Genomic DNA, 5,820 nt, shown 5'->3' with positions numbered 1-5,820 from the left:
GACTTACACCTTCTAGAGCACGTTGGGTGGCACGGGATACATGCGGACGTACATTGTCCTGTTGGAACAGCAAGTTCCCTTGCCGGTCTAGGAATGGTAAAACGATGGGTTCGATGACGGTTTGGATGTACCGTGCACTATTCAGTGACCCCTCGACGATCACCAGTGGTGTACGGCCAGTGTAGGAGATCGCTCCCCACACCATGATGCCGGGTGTTGGCCCTGTGTGCCTCGGTCGTATGCAGTCCTGATTGTGGCGCTCACCTGCACGGCGCCAAACACGCATACGACCATCATTGGCACCAAGGCAGAAGCGACTCTCATCGCTGAAGACGACACGTCTCCATTCGTCCCTCGATTCACGCCTGTCGCGACACCACTGGAGGCGGGCTGCACGATGTTGGGGCGTGAGCGGAAGACGGCCTAACGGTGTGCGGGACCGTAGCCCAGCTTCATGGAGACGGTTGCGAATGGTCCTCGCCGATACCCCAGGAGCAACAGTGTCCCTAATTTGCTGGGAAGTGGCGGTGCGGTCCCCTACGGCACTGCGTAGGATCCTACGGTCTTGGCGTGCATCCGTGCGTCGCTGCGGTCCGGTCCTAGGTCGACGGGCACGTGCACCTTCCGCCGACCACTGGCGACAACATCGATGTACTGTGGAGACCTTACGCCCCACGTGTTGAGCAATTCGGCGGTACGTCCACCCGGCCTCCCGCATGCCCACTATACGCCCTCGCTCAAAGTCCGTCAACTGCACATACGGTTCACGTGAACGCTGTCGCGGCATGCTACCAGTGTTAAAGACTGCGATGGAGCTCCGTATGCCACGGCAAACTGGCTGACACTGACGGCGGCGGTGCACAAATGCTGCGCAGCTAGCGCCATTCGACGGCCAACACCGCGGTTCCTGGTGTGTCCGCTGTGCCGTGCGTGTGATCATTGCTTGTACAGTCCTCTCGCAGTGTCCGGAGCAAGTATGGTGGGTCTGACACACCGGTGTCAATGTGTTCTTTTTTCCATTTCCAGGAGTGTATGTGGAAATCATTCCCTGGACTGAGTTATGAAAAATCAAAAGCTGGCATATTTGATGGTCCCCAAATTCGGAAGCTTATGCGTCATTAGAATTCATCAAAGTTATGAATTGTATTGAAGCATCTGTCTGGAGCAGTTTTATCTCTGTCGTCAAGAATTTCTTGGGTAACCACAAAGCACATAGTTATGAGGAACTAGTGCAAAACATGGTCAGAAGGTTCAAAGACTGAGGGCTAATATGAGCAATAAGATTCACCACCACCACAGCCATCTTGATAAATTTCCGGATTTTCAGGTGGTGGAAGAACGATATCCAGGTAGTTGGGAAAAGCACATGATGGCAGACTACTGCTGGAATCTTCAGCGTGATCGTCCTGACGATCAACGCAATATAAAATCATACGGGAGGAGTTTTTCCATTTATTAATTGTAATGTTTTTAAAAGACTGTCTGCTCCTTTCTTCTCCTATTACATGTTGAAACAACAATGAAATTGCATTTTTGTGATTCTCTTCAAATGTTTTTCTGATATTTTCATTTACGGTTTACACAATGAATCTCAATTGATATTTTGAAGATTTGTTTGTTTCTTTATCTACATATTGTACATTACCACAATAAATAGAGTCAATGTATCATAACGAGTGACATATTCGAATTCAGGGCCACAAAGCTACCCTAAATTCACCGCCAATTAATTGGCAACAAAAACACTGTTGACCAGAGTAATCGTTTTATCGATATGTATTAACGGGGACAGAAAATACGGGGAGTAAAGAGTAATCCAGCAGTGACTCAGTCGCACTCCTTGTTTGACGTAGCAGTCAGCGCGGGTCACGGCAGTGCTGTCGCAGCTGGAGTACTGGTTATTCTTTGAGTTCTGATGTCAACATCAATAAATATATCGATAAAACAAGTACTGCACTAGACTAATCTGGGACCGCTTTATCGAAGCACCCGTAAAATTCCGCTTTAAGAATCATTTCACTGGTAGGGGGAAACAAACATATGCTTTCCGTCGACACTGAGTCTCGGATGAAAGACTCGATTAGCACTATTTGTCTGGGCCCACACCAGCTACAGAGAGCGGAAAAGAAATTTCAGAAATCTGCCGTAACACCAGAGAAAATGAAACCGACGACTCATAGGAGACACACAATGTATAAAGGAGACCACGTGCAGACCAGTAGTGCGCCTAGTTCTTAAGTGATTGAGATTCCCGCCATCTCGGACAAAGGAAGGACAATGAGGCAATTCAGAGGCGTGCTGTTAGGTTTGTTACCGGTAGATTCTGTCAACAAGCGAGTATTACGGAAATGCTCCGTGAACTCAAATAGGAATACGTGTAGGAATGACGACGTAGTTTTCGAGCAGAACGGTTCTCCTGCCACCAACATATGTTTCCCCTGAGATCTGCAAAGACAACGTAGGAGTAATTAGGGCTCGTACGGTGACATATACACAGTTGTTTCACCATCGCTCCATTTTCAAGTGGAATAGGAAAGGAAATGAATAGATGTAGTAAAAGCTACCCTCTACCATGCAGCATGTAGTGGCATGTGGAGTACCAACGCAGGTGTTGATGTGGATAATAGAAGACTACGCTTTTCCCGTAATGACGGCAACGCCATAACAGTACGCTCCAATCTGCAACTCTTGTATCACTAGGAAACATATATGTAGCTCAAGGGACAATTAAAGAGATATTTGGCAACAAGAGATGTACCATTATCAGTATTAATAGCTCAGACGATAAGCCATGAACTCACAAAAGACTGGAAGCTAAAGAGGTGAAAGGAATATATGGTTGGGCTACATAACGGAAACGAAATTCAGTACGAGAAGATAAAAAATGAATTGTAATTAGATAAAGATAAACCGTACAGTAGGTTGAGAGGCCAGACAAACGTGTTGTTCCTGAAGAGGGGCAGTAGCTTTTTCAGTAGTTGCAGGGGCAAAAATCTGGATGATTGACCGATCTGGCCTTAAAACATTAAGCAAAACGGCATTGCTGTGCTGGTACTGCAAATGGCTAGGAAGAAATACAGCCGTAATTTTTCCCGAGGGCATGCAGTTTTACTGTATGGTTAAATGATTATGCCGTCCGCTTGGGTAAAATATTCCAGAGGTAAAATACTCCACGATTTGGATCTCCGGGCGGGGGCTACTCAGGAGGGCGTCGTTATCGGGAGAAACAAAACTGGCATTCTAAGGATAGGAGCGTGGAATGTCAGATACCTTAATCGGGCAGATGGGTTAGAAAATTTTAAAAGGGAAATGGATAGGTTAAAGTTACATATAGTGGGAATTAGTCAAATTCGGTGGCACGAGGGTTAGGTTGATTTGTGGGAGGAGACCAAACTGAGAGGTCATCGCTCTCATCTAATTTAGTGAAGGGTGAGAAAGTTAGCTAGACGTGCCCTTTCAAAGGAATCGTCCCCACATTTGCCTGAATCGATTTAGCGAAATCACGGAAAACCTAAATCAAGGTGGCCGGACGCGGGATTGATCCGTGGTCCTTCCGAATGAGAGCCCAGTGTGCTAACCACTGCACCACCTCGCTCGGTGGTGGCAGGAGAAACGGGACACCTGGTGAGGTGACTAAAGGATTATAAATACAAAATCAGATAGCGGTATTGCAGGAGTAGAATTAATAATGAATAAAAAATACGAGCGCCGGTAAGCTACTACGAACAGCATAGTGAACGCATTATTATAGACAATAGACAAGATAGGCACGGAGACCACGTCCACCACAGTAGTACAAGTTTGTATGCCAAATAGCTCCGCATATGACGAAGAGACTGAAGAAATGTGTGATGAGCTAAAACGAAGGGGAACGAAAATTTAATAGTCATGGGGAACTGGAATTCGATGGCAGGAAAAGGAGGAGAAGGAAAAGTAGTAGGTTAATAAGGAATGAAAATAAGGAATGAAACAGGTGGCCGCCTGCTAGAATTTTGCTCAGACCATAAGTTAATCTTATGTAACACTTGGTTTAAGAATCATGAAAAAAGACTGTTTAAGTGGAAGAGGCCTGGAAACTCTGGAAGGTTTCAGATAGTTTATTTAATGGTAAGACGGAGATTTAGGAACCAGCTTTTAAATTGTAAGACGTTTTCAGGGGCCGTCGTGGACTCTGTCCACAGTCAAGTGATTATGAACTGTAGGTCAAAACTGAAGAAACTGCAAAAAGGTTGGGAATATAATGAGATAGGACCTGGATAAACTGAAAGAACCAGAGGTTGTAGAGATTTTCAGAGAGAGCACTATGGAACGATTGACAAGAACGGGGGAAATAAATAAAGTAGAAGAAGAATTGGTAGCTTTGGGAGATGAAACAGTGAAGGCAGCAGAGGATCAAGTAGGTAAAAAGACGAGGGCTAATAGAAATCCTTGGGTACCAGAAAAGATAGTGAACTTAATTGATGAAAGAAGAACATATAAAAATCCGGTAAATGAAGCAAACAAAAAAGAATACAAACGTCTCAAAAATAAGATCGACTGGAATCGCAAAATGGCTAAGCAGGGATGACTGGAGGACGAATATAAGGATGTAGAGGCATATATCACTAGGGGTAAGATAGATACTGCCTACAGGAAAATTAAAGAGACTTTTGGAGAAAAGAGAACCACTTGTATGAGTATCAAGAGCTGGGATGGAAAACCAGTTCCAAACAAAGGGAGGAAAATAGAAAGGGTTGAGTCGTTTTGGGGGAGGAGACCTGACAGTGAGGTAATCGGTCTCATTGGATTAGGGAAGGACGTGGAAGGGAATCGACTGTGGCCTTTCAAAAGAACCATCCCGGCATTTGTCTGGAGGGATTTAGGGAAATCAAAGAAAACCTAAATCAGGATGGCCGGACGTGGAATTGAACCGCCCCCACCCGTATGCGAGTCCAGTTTGCTAACCACTGCGCCACCTCACACCAGAAAGGTGGAAGAAGCATATAGAGGGTCTACACAAGGGTGATGCACTTGAGGGCAATCTTATGGAAATGGAAGAGGACGTAGATGAAGATGAAATGGGAAATACGATACTACGTGAAGAATTTGACAGTGCACTGAAATACGTAAGTCGAAACAAGGCCCCGGGAGTAGACAACATTCCTTTAGATAGCCTTCGCAGAGCCATCCCTGACAAAACTATACCATGTGGTGAGCAAGATGTATGCGACAAGTGAAATACCCTCAGTCTTCAAGAAGAATATAATAATTCCAACCCCAAGGAAAGGAGGTGTCGACAGGTGTGAAAATTACCGAACTATCAATTTAATAAGTCACGACTGCAAAATACTGACCGAATTCTTTACAGACGAATGGAAGAACTTGTAGAAGCCGACCCCGGGGAAGATCAGTTTGGATTCCGTAGAAATGGTGGAACACGTGAGGCAATACTGACCCTACGACTTATCTTCGAAGATAGATTAGGGAAAGGCAAATCTACGTTCATAGCATTTGTAGACTTAGAGAAAGCGTTTGACAATGTTGACTGGAATATTCCCTTTCAAATTCTGAAATTGATTGGGTTCAAATACAGGGAGCGGAAGGCTGTTTACACTTTGTACAGAAACAATATGGCAGTTATAACAGTCGAGGGGCATGAAAGAGAAGCAGTGACTAGGAAGGGAGTGAGTCAGGGTTGTAGCCTATCACCGATTATTAAGTCTGCATAAAGTAAAGGAAAGAAAAGAAAAATTTGGAGAATCCATGGAGAAGAAATAAAAACTTTGAGGTTTGCCGATGACATTGTAATTCTGTCAGAGACAGCAGAAGATCTGAAAGAAC

Source organism: Schistocerca cancellata, chromosome 5 (assembly GCF_023864275.1).
Source record: "Schistocerca cancellata isolate TAMUIC-IGC-003103 chromosome 5, iqSchCanc2.1, whole genome shotgun sequence".
Classification (NCBI taxonomy): Eukaryota; Metazoa; Arthropoda; class Insecta; order Orthoptera; family Acrididae; genus Schistocerca; species Schistocerca cancellata.
This window is presented reverse-complemented; position numbering follows the sequence as displayed.